The 21,525-nt window shown below is 38.9% G+C and overlaps 1 protein-coding gene and 1 pseudogene across 2 annotated transcripts in view; both read right to left on the bottom strand.

The window, feature by feature from the left end:
* Positions 1-21,525, bottom strand: part of MDFIC2 (MyoD family inhibitor domain containing 2) — a 170,964-nt gene that overhangs the window by 115,809 nt on the left and 33,630 nt on the right. The window lies entirely within an intron of this gene.
* Positions 1-21,525, bottom strand: part of LOC142448520 (serpin B6 pseudogene) — a 62,777-nt pseudogene that overhangs the window by 38,005 nt on the left and 3,247 nt on the right.

Below are 21,525 nucleotides of genomic sequence, written 5' to 3'. Positions count from 1 at the left end.
GAAAGCTAATAATGAAATACCACCAGTGGGTGGCATTAACGAACTGAAATGTATTCTCTCACAGAAGCTCCAAGTCCAAGTTCAGGGCACCAGTTTTAATAAAAGGCATTCAGGAGAACGTTCTTGTATTTTACAGCATATACATTTCTGAAGTCCCTTGGAGATCTCTATGTGTCTTGTCATCAGTTTTTCCCTGGATCTAGGACACACTCATGACTCTTCTTTCCAGGGTGTCCCTTAGGTCTCCTCTGCTTGTCTCTCTTTTTATCTGTGATGAAATAAGAGGCGATACTGGCCATCTGCCAAGCAAACTCCCATTATATCAGATCAGGCCTAGGACTTAAGTAAGGATCCTACCCTAATCCTCTCACCATTCTTGACTGATTACATGAGATTATATCAGAGAGGATGTGAATCACTGAGAATCATGACACAGTCAACACACACATATTTTGGAGGGGACATAATTTAAACCATGGTAATAAATAATAAGGTTGAATTATGTCAGGTTGTACATATTCTCCTAACATATCTGTTAAATATTTGGATTGTTTATTTATACTCAATATTTACAAAAATCAATAATTAAGTATCGATCTCATGCTAGGTTCAAAAAAACCAACAAAACCAAAGTTACTGTCATCAAGTCAAGGCTGACTCATAATGACCATAAAGGACAGGGTAGAACTGCTACCTGTGAGTTTCTGAGACTGTAACTCTTACGGAATAAAAAACCCATCTTTCTCCCACAGAGTGGCTGGTGGTTTAAAATTGTTGAACTTACAGTTAACAGCCCAACACATAACCACTAAGTCCCTAGGGCTCCCCAGGTTCAAAGAAAGCACCAATAAATTTTAAAAAGCCGAAATATACAGTCATATTTAACTAAATAAAAATTAATGACAACATTTTAAGAAAGAGCTGTCTGGGCGATTGAAAATGTGAAATTTATCCTCCAAATTGTCAAATTGCATTAGGACATGGAATCAAAACAAAATTAGATAATATTTTAAAAACTAAAACAGTGATCATACTAAATGTCTGAACATAAGGTATGAGTTAAATACACACTTAGAAAAAAATTTAGTGACAATAGCAAAAATAAGTATTAAACTCAAGAAAATTGTAAAAGAAAACCACACTATGAAAACAGAAGATTTAGGCAAACAGATCAAAGTAGGAATTGAGAATTGGGCAAGAATACAATAATAAATAACCTCAAGAGTTTATTTTTCTTTAGGGGTAGAAGGACATTAGTAAAATGGACAGAATTCTGGAAAGTTTAATTATTCAAGGTAGAATTATGCTAGCAAATTCAAAATTTTGATTATTTTTAGATTTAGAAGAGGTTGACAGGCAGAACAGTATAATAGTGTTAGGGAAAGTGGTTGACATTTCAAAGACCAGTCAATTTTACAGATGAATTATTTCAGACATCTATGGTACAGCTAGCTCCAGTACTTAAAATAAAAAGTATAAATAAGATAATTTTCCAAAATAATTTTATAAGGGCTATACCTTGATCTCATTGATAAAGTAAAAATGAAATAGAACAGCTTCACAGTTTACTGCATATTAGGGCTAAGTTTTGTGCTCTGCTTACTTTTCAATCAGTGACTTGTGTATCACAGTGTGTTAGGCTGCACTGATGAAAGCAACAAATCCAGTGACATTCACATATTTATGAGAGAGCTATATATCAAGGAGTAATTATATATAGGTGCCCCGGGCCCTCTTTAAGAGAATACCATGCCCACAAGGAGGCACAATCAGGTTGAGCTGATGAACAGATTGATTACCACCCCTACTTTCTTAATCCGGGTAGACTAGAAAACAAATTTAGGGAGACTCATATGTGTGTAAGATAGAGCTTTATATAAATGAGCAATTGTATATTGAGAAAACACCCCAGCCCAGTCCAGATCAGGTCCATAAATCTGATATTAACCCACATGTCTGATATCAATCTATAAATACTTCTTTAGACTCACACAGCATATGGAATGATGCTGAATGTAGGATGATCACAGGTCAGTGGGTGGAAAGTCTTGAGGATCCAGTGGTGGTGGAAGCATGTCAGTGTTGGTGGGGGTCTCACATGGCTCCTCCGACTGCAGAGCTCTGACTCCCTCAGCTTAGCTACATGTGGCATGTCAACAGAACGGTCTCCCAGGGCGTGTGCTTGTTGCACCTCTGTGAGCTATTTATCTCTGTAGCATCTCCAAACAAGGTCATCAAGCTGTGACCTAATTTATAGGCTAACCTCCACCCCTTCACTCTTAATAGTTTCAAGTTGACACCAGATTATGTAACTACAACCCCTACACTTTCATATACTTTCAAGTTGACATGAAGTTATATAACTACCACACACCGCATTTCGTATTGCAGCACGTTCCTTTCTGAGCCCTTCTCAACTACTAGGCTTCTCAACTCTAAGCTAGTTTGCAGAAGGATAGCTAGAATTCCAAAATTTGGTGAGTGCTTTCTCTATTTATACACATGGATATGTAATTTGGTAGCATGAATTTTAATGTCGTATGTTCCCTCAGGAACAGTGTAGAGTGTATCTTGCCGTGGTCCTCTCAAGACACAGAAACCCTAAACCAAACCAAACACGTGGCTTCAAGTTGATTGTGACTCCTGGCAACAGCATGTGTTAAAGTAGAATTACTCCACGGGGTAGGTGTTCTTGGCTGTAATCTCAACCGAAGTAGATCACCAGCCCTTTTCTTCCACTGTCCCAAAGGGTTGATTTTAAGGACTGATTTCGGGTTAGCACTCCAGTGTAAATCTTTTGCAAACCTGGAAGTGATATTTTTATATATTATAATTTTAATTCTAAAGGGAGATCATAAGCCATTGAGGAAGCTGGCAAGTTGTTTACATCTTTAGGATGCTATACTTTTCATTATTGATTCAGCTTGAGGGTTTGAAAACGAAAAATGACTCCTGAGGTGAGGCAGGTATGGAAGTGATGACGGGTCTGGTAAAAACCACATAAACCAGAGCATGTTATTCATAGGTCAGGAGGAGTTCCAGATAATTCATACCTTATGGTATGCAGACTAGTATAGCCACATATGTATTTGTTTGTTTGTTTTAAGCTAAACCAGAAACCTGTAATTTCTAAGAGAAAAATCAGATTCTTAAATATTAGAGATTCATTAGAATATTTAGAAAATATTATTCTGAGGTGTCATGGTTGATGTAGCAAAACCAGAACAGACCTGAATTTTTAAAATTAGGATGAAGTAGAACAATAATTGGAAGGGGAAGAATTTTAGGTGAAAGCCCAGAAATGGGATAGGAGAAAGAAGCATAGTAAGTCCTTTGAGAAGCCTGATACAATCATTGCCAGGACTTTTGAGAGCAACATGTATTCAACCCAGCATGGTCCATTGCCATCTTTAAGTGGTAAACTGCTGATTCCAACTTAGCTGCTCAAGATATTTTGTTGCTGTGTAAAACATACACTGTCCTTGTTTACTAAAGGGGAGATTAAGTTTTTAGCAGTGTCAACCCAAAACTTTTTCAGTTCTGATACCATTCTGAGTCACGCATATTTTGCAAATTTGGGTTTGTTCTGCTTTTGCTTCATCAGCAGTGACGTAACTAGAAAGAAGTGGTTTGAAGCTCTGCATTGCCCTGGCCGTGCAAGTACTTACCAAATGTGTCCATGTGTTTCTGTTTGCATTTTTGGCCTAGCCTGTTACCTTCTCTTCACAACTATGAAAACTAATGCCTGGCTAAGCAACTAATCCAGCCAATGATCACAGGTCAAACCAGGGCTGGGTCTTCACACGCCGCTGCTGTCCCCGGGTGCTGTGAAGGCTATGCTATCCCGAAATTCTATAGAAATCCCAAAAGGACAACATGGTATCCCTGAATCAAAATGACAAAAAGTGTGATGATTCAAACACTTAGATCATTTATTTGTTTATTTGTAGACACATGATTTATGAAAGGACTAGTGGGATGTAACTGAAGTATCTAGAACATTTAGAACAAGCCAGACAAAGCAAACCCTCAGACGCCAGAAGGAAAGAAATAACAGAGATTAGAGCAGAAACAAATGAATTGAAAAATTTTAAAAATAGAAAACATCAAAATATAAAAAACTGGTTTTTCAAAAGGATGAATAAAATTGATAAATTTCTCGCAAATCTACTGAAGTAAAAGAAAGAGTAGGAGACATTTATGAATTGTAGCTAAAATGGGTAACATCAAAACAGAACCGACTAAAATGGAAAAGATAATTATGCAACATTATGAAAAATTGTATTGTACAAATGTGAAAACCTAGAAGAAATGGACAAAATGAAAGAAGCTTACCTAAATTAACATATATTGATGTAGAAAACCTGAACAGACTTATAACACAAGAAGAAATAGACCAAGTCATTAAGAAACTCCAGACATCAACAAGTTCAAAAAGTGCTGGGTTCCCTTTTCTTCCCCTCTCTACTCCCACCATCACGCTACCATCATGATAATGTTATCCCTCTACTGGTCCTGGGGGTTTTATCTGTCCTGAATTCCATGTGTCAAGAGCTCTTATCTTACCAATGTGTGTTTACCTGTCTATATTTGTAAGGTAGAACTGAGTCCAGAGGAAACATTCAGGCACTAGAGGAATGAAGGGTGTTTCATTGGAACTATGCTGCACTCTGGTTGAATTGTCCCTTCCTGATCTTGGAAGTCTTAGCCAGAACTATGAGACATCATAAAGATATTAATAGTTTCGACATTGGTACAAAAGAAGTAAAATTCTCTTTATTAGGCAATGGCATAATATTATATATAGAAAACCATAAAGCTTTGATGAAAACATTGCTAGAATTAATTGAAATATGTGGCAACATAGCCAGCTATAAGATCCAAATACAAAATTCATTTGATTCTTGTATATGAAAGAAAGGATTCCAAAAAAAAATTAAAAGGACAATACCATTTACAATAACCACCCAAAAGATAAACACTTAGAAAACTAGCCTGAGAAATGAAATAATTATGCAAAGAAAACTATAAAATCCATCTATAAGAAACCAAAGAGACATAAATAGAAAAATATCCTATGTTCATGAGTAGGAAGACTTAATGTAGTGAAAATGTCAGTATTACCAAAAAATCCTAAAAATTCAATGCAAATCCAATCCAAGTCCTAGTACAATTCTTCAAAGAAATTGAAAAACTAATCACCTGGTGAATATGAAATGGGAATAAACACAGGAGAAACAAGACAATACTTAAACAAACAAATAAATAAAAACTATATAAGAGACTCTGTCTTACTGATTTCAACACATATTCAACTGCCACAACAGTCAAAACAGCTTGGTAGCAGTACAATGGATAAGTAGACCAGTGGATTAGTCTTTCTTTGTATGGATTGTATTCCACAAATTTTTATTTTTATGGAAAAATAAATTAATTTTAAATTTTTACTTGAAAAACAGAGCACAGCCATAGCCTTAAAAGCCCCCCAGTTTCCTTACCCATCAGATCTAAGTCTGTCTGGATGGTTATAAAAGGAACAAAATAAACCTGACACTGACCTCAATTCTTTGGGGCACATGAGCTAGTTTCAGACAACAAAAAGATTGCTAAGCATGCAGGCACAGCCTCCCTTCTTCGATGCAGGGCCGCTCTCTGTGAGGCAGGCCTCTTGTGGTTCTTCCAACTCTTCAGGATGGGTTCCTTTTAACCCCTCCTCATGGCCCTGCTGCCTGTCGCCGCTAGCTGTGCCAATGGGACACTGCACAGTAATCACCTTCAGTGTCGCAGCCTTTGGTTTGTGTTACATGCAGTTCTTTGAGAAGGTTCCTTGCCTCCTCTGTTTTTCTAATTCCCTTCCCTTCTGCTGCTTCTTGCTCCTGTCTGTCGCAGAAACCTCTGTGGGGCTGACTGCTAGACTCCTGTTCATCTCCAAGCCCAGTCCCCTTTCAGGAGGACGGGCTGCTCAAAGGGACTAATTCCTTCTCCTGAAACCACAGGTGCTCAATTTGCATAGCAGACTATAGTGGTCTCATTTGTCTAATTCCTAGTCACTTCATTTGTGTGGTTATATTGACTAAACTCTAAAAGATGCATACCGTTACCAGGCAAGCTAGAGCTCAGGACCAGATAAGGAGTATCTATACCTTCATAGGGGCGAGTGTCAATTAGGGCCAAGTCATAAGAACAAAATGCTCTCAAATTGGGGCTAGAATTAACTTTGAGCCACAAATCCAGTCACACATCTATGGTTTACAGGTGGCTGTAGTTCACTTTAGACACATTGTTATCTTTTTATGGTGGTGAACATTATATATATCAGCCCCCTGGGGCACAGGTAATTCTACTGATCGTGCCATTAATTTAGTCAAAGGTATAGAATTTAAAAGGAAATTGCACAAGTATAGGCCAGCTTTTTAGATCAGAATACATGGATTGTTGACTTGTACACATTAAGCTCTTATGTAATTGGACACTATTTACACAAACAATGGGGGTTGGTGATAGGGATACACTTTCAATAGTACTCATTAACAAAGATAGAACCGTGCCCAACATCTAATACATGTCATAAGACAGCAAGGGAGGCTTTAAATTAGTAAATGTTTGGTAGTTCTGGACCACCATTCATTGGACACCCTGAAAGCAAGAGATCCATACCAAAATCCAATGATAACCAACGCTATAATCTTTAGATATCAGTCGTCTACTTCTTCTCACACTAGGATGTTTCAACTCAGCCCAAGAAAGTGTGTCCGGTCCTTAAGTTCAACCTTCAGTACAAGAAGGTTGTTTCAGGTGAGTCTGAGGTAAAGTCCAGTTTGCTTAATGGAATGTCCACATTGAATCCTTCTGGCGTGGCCTATGAAGGATGTTCTGTGCCTCAAAAGAACCAAGTCTAAAGTCCCAGTGCTCTATAGCACAGGTCTATAGTTACCAACAATTGGGCAGAAACCAAGTCAAACATGTCTAGTTGGGAACATAGTACTGGGGCATTATCTCTTTGGGTTCTATATAAGTATTGTTAAGATTTTTTTTTGGCACGCGAGACTGCACCACAGGTTTGCCCACCAACAGAAGTGTAATGACCTTCTTGAAACATCCATGCCCTCTTCTCCACACTTGGCTTTGAATTTCCATTCAGGTTCATTTACCACTGTTACAGGAGGCCCTGTTCATTTGAGGTGATCTTAGCACAATATTCTATGGCAGCAATTGAATGATCTTCTCCCGCCTCCCCCATCTTCAGAAACTGACGCTAGTTGAGAGAAGTGAAAGATATAAAATAAAGGGATTGATATATAGTCTGTGGGCACTAGTAAAGTGGCGAAGAAACAAGATGGTGTCCAACTATCACAAAGAAGAGTGTCTGGGATCTTAAATGCTAAACAAGCAGTCATCTAAGTGAAGCATCAACTAAGTCCACATGAAAGAAACACACAAGCATATGTGATCCAAGGATTGTAAATAATAAAATCCATATCAGAGGGAGGGAATGGTATGAGAGCTTAAATTGTGAACACTTATTTTACAGAAAACTGTGGATGAAAGTGGAAGCCCAAAATCCATTCGGGGTGTCCACACATGCATTAAGCTTACAGAGAATCCCTTCTGATCATGGTCCAGGGGTGTGAATAATGCTGTCAGACAGAGAGCATTTTAAAGCCGAATATATCAGATATAGCTAGGTTAAAATGTAATAATACCTTATTTGCACTGCCTTTTGACCCATTTAAAAATGGCTTCAATTTTTAATATTTTCTGCATTTTTTTTTAACTGGTATTTTGTCTAGCCATTGTTGAGTTTGTTTGCTTCTTATTTATGTTTTGTATGGTTTTATATATATGAATCCAGGATAGATAGACCTACAGAGACAATGACTAGATTCATAATTACCTAGGGGCATGCCTGGGGAGGATGAGGGGAAATGGATCCCCATTAGTTTGGACCAATGGAACAAACTCTCAAGTAAAAAAGCAGAGCGAAGAAATCTAGGCAGGGATTAGAAGGCAAATAATTCAAGCTAATTTTCCAAAACACCAAAGTAAAAGGCCATATAAAGGAACTCATTTCACCACAAGGACAAATTCAAGAGATATTCAAAAGACAAAATCAACCAGAGTCAGTAACTATGGTACGAATAGGGTTGTCATGAGTCCGAAGTGACTGGAGGGCAACTTCGTTATTGATGTCATTCTTATGTTTTTGTATGTCAGGCCCTCGGCTAACATTGGTAGAGACGTGCGGCACAGCGGGCTGTGCATTGAGCTGCTAACCATGAAGTCAGCAGTTTGAAACTTCCAGCTACTCTGTGGGAACAAGATGAGGCTTTCAACCTACATAAAGAAGACCCACAGGGGCTGTTCTACTGTGTCCTGTGAGGGTCCTATGATTGGAATAATCTCAATGGCAGTGAGCTAGTCTGGCTTGGGTGAGGCAGACAAAGAGCCCTGGTAGAATGGTGTAACCATTTTTAAATGAATAACCATTTCTTTCACAAGTCAAAAACTGCTGAAGAAATACACACACACATAATAACATGGAGAAAATATCTGGAGATCTCCGCCCATAAAGTTACGGCATTTTTATGCAAAGGACATATATAGATATGGATTTATAGATATATGGGGGAAATGTAAACTTCTATTGTTGTTGTTAATTGCCCTTGAATCAACTCTGATTCTGGACCATCTCAAGTGCATCAGAACAAAATAATTTCATTTATGAGAATTAATACTAATTCTCAAAAAGTTGGAAATTGCAAACGTCCTCAAAGTCTAACTCTTACAAGAAGATAGTCTGCTCCCCTTTCCCCTACTCCTCCCTTGAGTATATCCCCTCAGGTCTCTGTGTCTGTGAGTCACTGCAGTGGCCCACACAAGTTCAGGGAAATGGCTCGTGCCGTGCTGCAGTTTAGCCCAGGTCCTCAAGTCAGGCAGGGATAAGCCAGATGCTGGGGCCAGAGGACACACTCCACTTCTGAGGGCTCTTCTGCCAGGACAGACAATGCCTGGCACTCTTCTGTAGTGACCAGTGGGTATCTTTGGATAAAATCTACAAATCTGGCTTTCTCGCCTGCCTTCGTCACCCTGGGTGGCTCTTCTGATGTTTGAAATACACATTTTGGGACATGGCTTTCAGGGTCGAAGCAATCAAGTCATAACAGTAAAACAAACTGACAGATGATAGTCAATTTTATTGACGCAGATTTACATAAAATGCAATGTGGAAGTCAAGTTTACTAAAGTATAATTTACATACAATAAAATATATCCATTATAAATGTATAGTTGTGTCTTTAAAAATGAATACACATGTAAACACCCTTGTGATCAAGATACAGACCATTTCCTTCTCCCACAGAGCGACCTCTTTCCCCTGTATATTGAGCCATTATCCCATCAGCCAGTCTTGGGCAGTCACTAACCTGTTTTCTGTCACTGTAGATTAATTTTAAATTTTCTGGAATTTCATATAAATGCAATCATCTGGATGTACTGTTTTCTGTCTGACTCCTCTGGCTTCTTTCAGTTAGCACAATGGTGTGTGTGTGTGTGTGTGTGTGTGTGTGTGTGTGTGTGTGTGTGTGTGTGTGTGACACCGTAGTGTTTTTTAAGCCATCCCCATAGTTGCAAATCACTAGTTCACTTTTTTTTGTAATGCAGAGCTTAGTTCATTGTACGAATAAATCACAATTTGTTTATCCATTCTTCTTTGACAGATGTTTGGGTTGTTCGTAATGTGGGGCTAGCATGAGAAAAGTTGCTACAAATATTAATGTACAGGCCTTTGTGTAGATGCATTCATTCTTCTTGGTTGCATTCTGAGCAATGGGATGTCTGGGTCATATGGTAGTATAAGGAGCTCTGAGACCATGGGCTGCTAACCAAAGGATCAGCAGTTCAAAACCACCAGTCACTCTGTATGAGAAAAATGAGGCTTTCAATTCCCATACAAATGTATAGTCTTGGAAACCCACCAAGTTAGTTCTACTCTGTGCTGTGGGGTTATTGTTAGATCTGAATCAGCTCGATGGCCGGAAGAGCCATGGAGGCGCAATGCACAGGGCTAGGAACCTAATCACAGGCTAGTTGTTTGGACCCGCCAGCTGCACCTCAGGAGAAGACCCTGGGAGATCGCCTCCCATGAAGTTTACTGTATTTTATCAACTAATATGCTGTATATTTTTGCACACTTACATTTTCAAAAAAAACATGTTATACTGAATTCTTTTTTACATGTTGGGGGTTTAATTTTTTTAACTTTCTTTTTCTGTTAAAATTTTAATGTTAAGTCTTGCTATTGATGCTGTTGACCAGGAAGTTTGGTTACCAGCCTTAGGCCCTCCCTAAACACCTCCTTCCCTGGCAGGATTCCTTTCATGCTTGGTAAATCACTTTCTCCAATGAAAAAATGGACTCCTTCCACCTTGGAAACAGCCCTCAAGAGGGTGGCCAGTCCCAACTGGGAGGTGCATGAGTCTGTGCTCACAGGCCAGAGAGGCCACTGAGGAAGGCTAGGTCGATGTACACAGCCGCATGCATGTTGCTCTATTCTACAACCGAAGAACCATCACACGCAGGATGTCTGAATCATTTCCCTCTGTGGCAAACAAGGCAGGTTTGACTAGCTGTCCCACACGCCCACATGCACACTGGCCTGCTGCTGCCAGCCCCTGCCCATTGTTGGGCAAGTCAATGCTTGGACTGTGGCAGTCCTGCGTCCAGCCCTCCATCTGACCCTCTGCCCATCTCAAGTGTTAGGAATCTACGTGCACATCAGCTACAAAGAATGCCACAGCTATCAGGCCAGCTGTGAACTGTCCCAGAACAAACACAGTTGCAATTCTTTCTTTTCTGACCACGAGCATACTTCCATTTGATCACGCAAACATGATCGAAAGTAATACTTTAAAACTATTGAATGAGGGAGAATGAGAGTGAATGAGACCAAAATTCACTTATGGAAATAGCAAGAGACATCTGCATGGGTGTGCTATGCCAGACCTTTTTAACTTTCCTTCCACCAAATTAGCTTCATGTGTGTCTATCATGTCATTTATATGTGTGTGCTATTTGATAGGAAATCCTATGTGCTAGTTTTACTCCGTCACTAGAGTCACTATGAGTCTTAATCAGTTTGCCTGCACTTACCAACAGCAACGTGGTGAGTTTATGTGCTAATTTAATAAGAACTATTCACAAAATTTTGAGCTGTGATGTAGATAGGATATATAGTATTGCTGGAATATATAAATCCTCTTATCCTTTCTGTAATTCCCCATGCTTCCCTCCAAGTTCTGATTATAAGTAAAAAATTAGCATTTCTTGCCTCATAGTGTTAGAACTTTCAGGCAGATTTGGTGAAGGAAAGAATGAGAGAGCAGAGGAAATAATTTAAAATAAACAACTGAGGAAATAGCTAGCAGCTAGCATTCTGCAAACACTCCAGAATAGCCATTCATCGCTGTGTGTCTTCTCCTTGACTCCAGTAATGTCTCCGCCCGGATCAAAGAGTATACTTCCTCCTCCATCCACTTACAATTATTCTTCTCACACGCTTGCCTACCTGTTGCCGGATGAAGTCCCCCGGAGCCCTGAATTTTGTCAAAGACGGGCTGCCGGTACTAGGAAGATGAATAAGATCCGAAGAGAACTGCCTAGGCAAGATTGGCCCGGATGATCAGACACTTGAAAGGAATGCATGAGGTTTCATGCAGATGCGAATGACAGTCCCAGAGGTGAAATAACAAGCATGCTAAGCCCGGCTAGTTCATTAAAACTTACTCGACTCAACAATTTCTCTGAAGATTGCTCTAAAGAAAATATGTGTTTATATAGTACTTATCGCCTCTTTTTTCTTCTTAAAAATGAGATGCTAAGACCTTTAATCCAAGGGGAAGTCTTAAAAGCTTCAGGATGAGATCACAGAATTGTTTCTCTCCAGGAGCAATTTGGGATGTTTGCCATCACCCGGGAGATGCTCCAGAAAACTCATTCCTAAGACAGTCAACTCCAGATAATACAGCAATCTCATTTAGTTGGGAAAAGGTCAATTTCAGTGAAAACTTTGAGTCATGAGGACTTCAAAATGAAAGAAACAGAATGCAGAGTTTTGTTTGGGGTTTATAAGAGTGTTTTAATAGAGGAGAGCAGGGCAAGGTCAGGTCATAATTGGCACTCAATGGATGCCATGTACCGGGAAAATGACAGATATGACGAATTGATCATTATTTCAAAGGGGAAGTTTCTTAAACGCAGAGCTTAACGATGCAATATACAGTGCATTCCCGATTTTTCTTTTGATACCTAAGCTTATTGGTGTGTCAAAAGCTAGTGTTTGCTGCAAAATTATAAATATAACAAATACCTGGCTTTTTAATTTAAACTAAATTGTTTTTAAGAAATATTGCAACCACTCCACAGTGTTGCCTACAGAAATTATTAATAATCTCCCTCACTCGTTGCCACTCAGTGAATTGTGACTCATAGAGACTCTGTGGGAGAGGGTGGAACTGATCTCTGTGGGTTTCTGAGACCGAAACTCTTTAGGGAAGTAGAAAGCCTCATCTTTTTCTCAATGAATCACTGGTGGTTTCAAACTGCTGATCTTAGGGTTCAGCAGCCAACTCTGTAACACACTATGTCTCCGGTGCGCTTCATAATTTGATGGAGTTAAAGTCGGCAATTCAGATGGTAATGTTCTGATGCTTTTGACTGCAGATGAATTATCACTGATGAAAATGAAACAAATCTAGAGCTGGCATATTCAACGAGAGCAGTCCTGGTGGCATCATGGGTTATGTGCTGGTCTGCTCACCAGGTGGTTAGCAGTTTAAAACCACCAGCTGATCAGAGGGAGGTTCTCTGCTCCCATCAAGAGTTACAGTCTCGGAAACCCACAGGGGTAGTTCTACCCTGTCCTACGGGGTCACTGTGAGTTAGCATTGACTTGGAGGCAGTGAGTTTGAGTTTATAGTCAACCAAATAAACTTAGCATATCTGAGAGAGATAAGCCATGATGTATAAAATTATAGTGATATAGTTTATCAACTCAGTGCTGCAATGTACTTTGAAAATTACTTTGTTCCAAACAATGAATGTTAAACTTGCTGAAGATTTTAGAGTGTCCAAATGGAATATACATTAATTAATGTGCACAAAATAATAAGTATTGGTAGTCACTCAACTTTAAAATCTAATGTCCTACTCCTTCGCTGTATGCTCTGAATTAGTCTCACTAAAGTTGAGTTTTGAGTTAAACAGGGAGTAATTTTTAATGTTTAAAAGTACTTTCTGTGAGAAAGAAGTTTCTCAGTAATTTGTCACCCAAAGTAAATTACAGAAATAAGCCAGCCTCCAGTTCCGATGATAAAGCCTGCAACTGTCATCCCAAACTTTCAAGCAAGAATCTCTTGGCTCAGTAAACATGGCTTCTTGTCATTCTCCTGACCTATAAATATGGCACGGATACTTTTTTAGCTATCGTATTTATTGTGCTTCCAAAAAGCATGGCGCCGGGATTAAGAATATGGGCCCGGTGCTATGCTGCCGACTTCAAATCCTGGCATGGCTCCATCCAGCTGTGGGGTTTGGGCAATTCACTGAAACATTCTCCTGGCTGCCGCTTCCCATCCCCATGCCCTAGTTTTCCTTTAGTGAAACAAAATAGTGCTACTACTTCATCCTTAGAGAACAGCATCGTGATGATTCCTCTGGAAAAGGTAAAATAAATGTATCTTTATGAAGTCCTGAAAGCAATACATAGCATATAATTAGCATTATATGAGAATTTTATAAATAAAAATAATTTTAGTTGAAACCACAACATCTCTGTCCCTAAATTTGAATACCCTGTGTTTTACTCTGTGAGTGTTTAATTGTGATAATTATTTAAAATTAAGCCATTACTATTGATGCACATTACAGTAACTGGTCAGCCTCTATATTTTCCTTCAATATTTTCTTCAATTGTACCCTCTCCTCACTTATCTGAATTACTCACTTTAGAAACTAGTCACTTAGATTCCAAAGACCAAATCATGATGTGGACTTGCTGTTATGCAAAATGGAAGATGACCACATGAGATCACAAATTTGAGGATGACACAACTTCCATGTTTTGACAACTGACAGCATTACCTAACTGTCAAACCACTGAGAATCGGGGTCTATGCAAAGTTGCACGTCATTGTAACTGCCAAGGCCGTCAGCACTTTCACATTCCATCGCAGCATTCTCTATTGCCAGATGGATGACACGAATGTGCAAAATAGTATTTTGCACATTTTGCTATTGTTGAAAATGCAACAACTCTCTTTGTACTGATAAGCTTGTAATTAATATTATGTATATATATAATATATACCCAAACCAACTCACTGCCATGAAACTGATTCCAACTCATAGCAAAATTACATAGGTTTTCTGACTCTGTAGATCATCACAGGAGCAGACAACCTCATCTTTCTAACATGGAGCAGTTAGTGGATTTGAACCATCAAACTTACAGTTAGCAACTCAGCACCTAACTCTCAGTGTCACCAGAGCTCCAATGGAATATATATTTAGAGATATACCTGATACAAATAATTGTGCATATACATGTTCCTAATCCAAATGAAGTGAATAAAATTTCAGATAATTGTATTACCCCCAAATTAATTGTTTTTCATATTTAATGTGAAAATCTCTGATTTAAAAAAATGTGCATAAGCTCATTTCATTGCAAAAATATGACCATGCTTAATTACAATAGTCAAATAATACAAATTTATGCCTGTGTTGTTCCCTATTGCATGTATCCCACTTTGCAGATTAGTACTTGGAAAATAGTAGCTGTTGAATACATATTTATTCAATGAAAGTTCCTTTAAAAATAAGATTTACAATATATTTGAAAATGTTTTCAAGGGATTTAATAGCATGCCTATAATATCACACTTCATAGTTCATGGTAATGTAACGTTCCATTTTATGAACAGACAGCTTTCCTTCATTCACTTCCCTATTCAACAATTCTATAGTCTGGCTATTATTATAAAAAATATCATAACAAATCCCTACTACCAAACCTCCGTTTATTGTCTTTGAATAATGTCTAGAAGTCACTAGACAATGAGTCATGTGAACATTTCAGACTGACTCATTTATAATGTATTTAGTAAATCCTTACCTAGACACCAACCTGGGGAGACTCATGTCTTCAGGAATCTGATCATCTAGGACAGTGGGCAGAAAGCTATGGCTTGATTTTGCAAATCAGGTTCTGTTGGGACACAGCCACGCTTTCTCCTTAGTTTATGTATAGTCTCTGGCTGCTTCCCCATGGTGACCACAAGGCTAAATAGTTGCAACAGTGAATGTATGGCTAAAAGTGTTCAACTATCCGGCCCTTGGTAGAAATGTAGACTGACCTTGAACTAATTAATTGTAATTTTTGCCAAATTATACCCCAACAAATGTAGGTTCTCCCATCTGCCAGGTGCTCTCAATCACAAAATGAACGTGTTGTTGTCGTCCTGGGATGATTTTGTTTCCCTGCTGAGGAACTTCCGATAAACAAGTCATTTCTCAGCATGACATGCAAGGATAACCACCGCATCAGAAATCCAAGGAATCAGAATCACTGAGAATTTACTACAAATGAGGGATGAAAACTACTGCCTGAGCTCATCTGATTGGCAGGTTTTTGCACTTTTCTTCAATGCTGGTAAGGACAACTCAGTCAACTAAGGTAAAGCCATATGTTCAGTTGGCCCCAAATAAAATAGAAAATATGTTAACATTGTTCAAAGAGAGAGTCTATCATTTTATATTTGAAATTGATTTTATTTACTCTGAAACTAACCAACATTACCTTTAATGCTTATGCAACTGGAAATGTCTGTTATTGGACGTGTCTTACCCCCCGGCACTGGCCTCACACGGGCATGCTAAGGATTATTTGTCAAAGTCACACTGTTTGCTTACACGGTAGGAAGGCTTTTTAGACACTATAATGTTGGCTGTTGATTCACTTGACAATATTTAGAATAAGCCATAAAAGTCGATCTCTGAACGAACAGACCGCTTTTACTGGCTTTTAGTGCTATCACTGCTGTCATAAGTGGCAAATTGGCCGAATGCAAGCAGTACTGCTGGGCCATGCTGCGAAAATGCTGATCGGTGTTATGGCTTATTTCTTCTAACGAAAGTATGACCAGGTGTGAGGGGTTCTGCCACCTCCTGGGCTGCAGGGCATGATGCCACCACAATCCATGACTTACCTATGGGACAGGAAGGGAGCCAACTGAATGAAGATGGGTGGGAAGTCGGTTAATAGAATATGTTCATTGGTAATAGAAGGCCTTGCTGGGCCCTACTATGTGCCAGGTGCAGGTGACAAATGGGTGAAACTGCTCTAATTAAAATGGGGCTCCCACGGTAACCCATGTAACCACTACTGATTATGATATAGAACACTTATAGATACCTTCCATGTGCTTCCTTACAGGCAGTAATGATTTAGTGCCAGTTTTAACCTCTATTCTGACTTATATCATTATGGAATACTTTTGCATGCCCTTGAACTTCATAAAGTGGCACTTTATAGTGTGCGCTCTTTTAAATATTATTTTATTTGTACAATGTTATGTTTATATGATTCATCCATATTTTTGCATCTAGTCAGAGTTGCTTCTTTTTATTTTTGTGTAGCATTCCAATACAGAATTACTACGCAATTTCCTTACCGATTATACAGTTAGTGGACTGCAGTGGAGTGAAATTTCTTAATATGGCTCTTCTATCATTTCTCTGTGACTTCCACCAAATGATTGGGTGGGACTATGCAAATAAGGTGTGTATAACCCTAATAGAGAGGATTGCTCAATTCATTACAGCCATCTTTGAAGCTGCAACCATGAGAGGAAGCCAGGACCATTGGAAGAGCTCATTCTAGATCACTGTCTAATGTGGCGGAGGCCAAGGCCAGAGGCACCGTGACATGGAGACAATGGCAAGAGGAGCAGCGTCAAGACTATGGGGCTGTGAGACAGAGTAATAGAAGGACTTCCTTGTTCAGGAAGGCAGAAGCCAAGGAACCTTGAGGTTAACTGGCCAAGAACTAGAGAAAGATTTGGTAGCTGGCTGAGAAGAAGTGTTTTTGTGGGCTAGTTTCTGTATCATGACTGCTTACCAATCCTGACTTGTAACCTATTAACTTCTCTAATAAACACCCATTTTAAATTTTGCATTCTAATCACCAGTAAATTATCAATGAATATTGATTACATGTTTGACCAATTTCAGGCTGAAGACGTTTATAGAATTCTTCAGTTTCTGCATCACTAGCTTTAGTGGTTAGTGAGTGAATTTGAATAATAGTTGTGTTGAGTGGATTTCCTTCTTCAAATTGTTCTAGATATTGCTTTCTTCCTTCTTCCAGATATTATCCTATCACAGACAGCATTGTACTTCAATATTGACCTTGACATATGCCTTTTAACAATGAATGTGGTATCATTCCTCTTGTGGTTGTCATGTCCAGCATAGCAGGCCAAACTATTTTCTGATTCAAAATGGCCAATTCCAATACATTTCGGCTCACTAAAGTCTTGAATATCAAATTTTATGTTTCATTTGAACAACTTCCAATTTTTCCTGGATCCATTCTTCATGCATTCCAAGTTCTTATCATTTGCTATTTGCAGCTGTTTCCTCTCAATTTGAGTCATGCCCCGTCAGTAAATGAAGGTCCCAAAGGGTTTGCTTCCACAGACTTTACTCTAGCCACATCATTTGAAGTAGACTTGATAGGATAAAGTATCTGACCATGTTTCCATGCCATTCAATAACATTTCCCGGGGTTAATTCCTGTAAAATGGACAGCTATTGCCAGAGAACTACCAGGAAAATGAGAAGGAGCTGCCAGAAATCCAAAAGAGAACGTGGAATAAGGAATACAATTGCTGATATCCAGTAGCCATTAGCGGAAAACACAGCATACCAGAAAGATGTTTACTAGTGCTTTATTGATGATGGGTAGGCATTCAAGAAGAACGCGGGATCAGCATTGGAGGAAGGCTTATTAACAACCTGCGATGTGCAGACAATACAACCTTGCTTGCTGAAAGGGAGGAGGACTTGAAGCACTTGCTGATGAAGATGAAGATTTCAGTTTTCAATAAGGATTAAAGCTCAATGTAAAGATCACAATCCTCATGACTAGGCCAACCATTCACATCATGATAAATGGAGAAGAGGTAGAAGCTGTCAAGGATTTCATTGTGCTTGGGCCCAGTCAGTGTTTATAGAAACAGCAGTCAAGAGATTTCAGAAAATGCCTTTCATTTGATAAATTTGTTGCATAATACCTCTTTACAGCATTGAGAAGCAAGAGCAAAAATGTTACTTTGAGAACTAAAGTGTACCTGACTCAAGCTAGGGTATTTTCCATTGTCTCATATGCACGTGAAAGTTGGACATTGAATAAGGAAGAATACAAATGAATTGAGGCATTTGAATTGATGCAATATTCTGGCAAAGAATATTGACGGTACCATGGTCTTCCCAAAGAACAAACAGATCTGTGTTCAAAGTAGAGCCAGAATGCTCCTGAGAAGCAAGAAATACTAGATTTCTCTAGATCAAAGGATGCACTCCACTCCACTCCTAGATCTTCTCTCTTGCTATTAATGAATCCCCAACTCTTGCTTTTGAGAGGGCTCGTTTTATATGTAATTTGGACATGTTGCCAAGAGGCACCAGTCCATGTGGAAGAACATCATGCTTGGTAGTGTAATGTGACAGCAAATAACAGGAAGATTTTTGACAAGGTGGATTGACACAGTGACTGCACTGATGGGCTCAGGTGTAAGAGCAATTGTGAGATGGCACAGCACTGGGCAGGTTTCCTTCTGTTGTGTCTGCCAAAGCCATGAGTCAGAAACGATTTGAGGGCACTAACAAGAGCAACGATAAACCTTCCTAATTGTGAGTATTGTCTATGTGTTCTGTGTGGCCATTGCCAAAAATCAGCATAGAAGTAGACTTCTGATGGAGGGACTGTTGGTGTCAGAGTCGGTTAAAAAAAAAAAAAAAGGATGGAGCATGTAAGCATTACTGACCCCTGTCTCTTGACCATAAAGATGTCAGAAGAAGTCATATATGCCCCCACCCCACACACATACGATTTACTAAATAGACTCAAACATACTAACATACCAATAGACTTAAACAATGATTATAAAGATAGAACAGCAGCACTATGCAACATTTGTTTATCTCATAAACATAGTTACTATGAGTCGGAGCTGGTGTGACAGTAAGGATACTGGTTGGTGAATATTTAGATTATTCCCAGTATTTGGTTGTTATGAAAAAGTGGCTGTGGACATTTTTACATGTACTTGATGGACATAAACACCCATTTCTATTTGGTAAAAATCTAGGAGATTGGCTGAGTGGTAAAACAGGCATTTTGATATCCACTTTGATACTGGCTAATAATTTTCTGAAATCTAAAATTGGATTTATATAGCCATCACTAGGACATAAAGTTCAAGGTGATTTGTGTTGTTACTGACACTGTATGTTCAGTTTCAAAATTATTTGAATACCTTTATGTTTTGCTCATAAAAAATTAAAGAAGTATATATATTTGGGCTATGCTTCTGAGCACGTTTGGAAAAGGAGATGGGCCATCGATAAGTGGTGTGAACCTAGTCTTTGATGTCAAAGAGATTTGTTATCTCTACCTTCCCCAGCTAATCACGGGGTAGGCTGTGCTCAAGCAATATCATAGATCTCTTCCAAGCTGATCTATCTGAAGATAACTGCCTATGAGCATATCACCTTCCATCTTGCCTTCTCACCTGGATATCTTCTCAGAGCCCCAAGCTAGATTCTTAAACTCCATTCTACGTTCTTCTTCATACTCTCTACATGCAACAATGGCAACAATAAGTGCCACTCCATATTGTTTTTAATTGATCACTTCCCAGAATGATACAAATAGTTTCTGATTTCCTGCTAACCTGAAAGTTGGTGGTTCAAACCTACCCAACCACTTTATGACAGAAAGCCTAGTTGATCTGCTGCCATGAAAGCTACTGTTGTAGGCCACCAAGTAGATGCCAGCTTATATCCAAATGATTGATGAGCAAAGAATTGTTCGATATGGGTGCTTTAGCTGTAATCTTTATGATAACAGATCCTAGGTTTTTATCTTGTCAAGTGACTGGTGTGTTGACATCACTGACCTTTTGATTAGCTGCCTCCCACTTAGCCATAGCTCCATAAGAGCTCTTCCATGAAGACTAAAGTTAAGGAAACTCTAGAGAATGATCATGAGTAAGAGTTGACCCGATGGCGATAGGTTTGCTTTTAGTTTTATACATGAGACATTATACTAAATCTTGTATACATATAACTAGCTTTATAAGGAACCTATAAATTACATCTTCTTACCATTTTATAGCTAGCGAAGTGATCAAGACTCTAAAAGATATAACAAATTACCCTCAATCTCATGAAAATTTCAGTAGTAAAACAGATCTGAAACCAAATCACTTTGCTACCAGTATTCATTTGATGAAGTACAAGGCTATACAGCAAGCTGATCATAAAACCTCTTGAGTTTACCTCCTACACACTCCTGAGTATTTTACTTCATCTTTATCCCTTGTGCACTTTCTTAAGAGTCTCCTACGATGATTCCTTGCAAAGGTGTCATCTGATTCCAAGATAACTCCTCCATCACCTGTGCTGTCAACTTTGCTTTCTCAATGGAATTTGAGTTGAAGCTTCGGAGTAGTCTGAGTCTCTTGCACCACAGGTTGAGTGCTATTTACATGATCTCTTGGTCCATGTCGAATTCCTTAGACCAAGGGTTTGCCTAACTATGGGGCCTTATTTTTGTGCAATCAAACACGATTTCATAAACATGTGCTCCTATTTTATTTTCTCATTTCCCATACTTGAACATTCTATTTTTAAGCAAAACTATACCTAAATAGGACCAACCTTAGCTTTCAACCTTACATCCCCAGCCCCCAAAGAAACGAAAACCAAACTCACTGCCATCGAATAGATTTCAAGTCTGAGCGACCCTACACAACAGGGTAGAACTGCCTCTGTGAGTATCTGAGACGGTAACTATTTATTTGAGTACAAAACCTAGTCTTGATCCTTGATTTCTCTAGAGAAGCTGGTGGTTTAAAGCTGCTGACTCTGCAGTTAACAGTCCAATGAATCAGCACTCTACCACCCGGGAACCTGCAAATGTTACCAGCTCCTGCTATACCATTTAAGAATGGGGTTCATGGGTGTATCAATTTGTTATGGGCATCAACAAGATTATGTTATTGTTTTGAAACTTGTAAGTCATTGAAAGGGAGTAAATGACATTTTTACTTCAGGGGGAAATAGTGAAAGCAAAGATTATCGAGACATTTTTACCCCTTAGCAATAAGTGAACGAGATGTACCCATCTTGTGCAAGTGTTGATTTTCTTTCCTCACAAGGTAGCTAATACGTTCTACTTTG

This window comes from Tenrec ecaudatus, chromosome 5 (assembly GCF_050624435.1).
Source record: "Tenrec ecaudatus isolate mTenEca1 chromosome 5, mTenEca1.hap1, whole genome shotgun sequence".
In the NCBI taxonomy this organism is placed as follows: domain Eukaryota; kingdom Metazoa; phylum Chordata; class Mammalia; order Afrosoricida; family Tenrecidae; genus Tenrec; species Tenrec ecaudatus.
The sequence above is the reverse complement of the archived record's forward strand: the minus strand, read 5'-3'. Positions and strand labels throughout refer to the sequence as shown.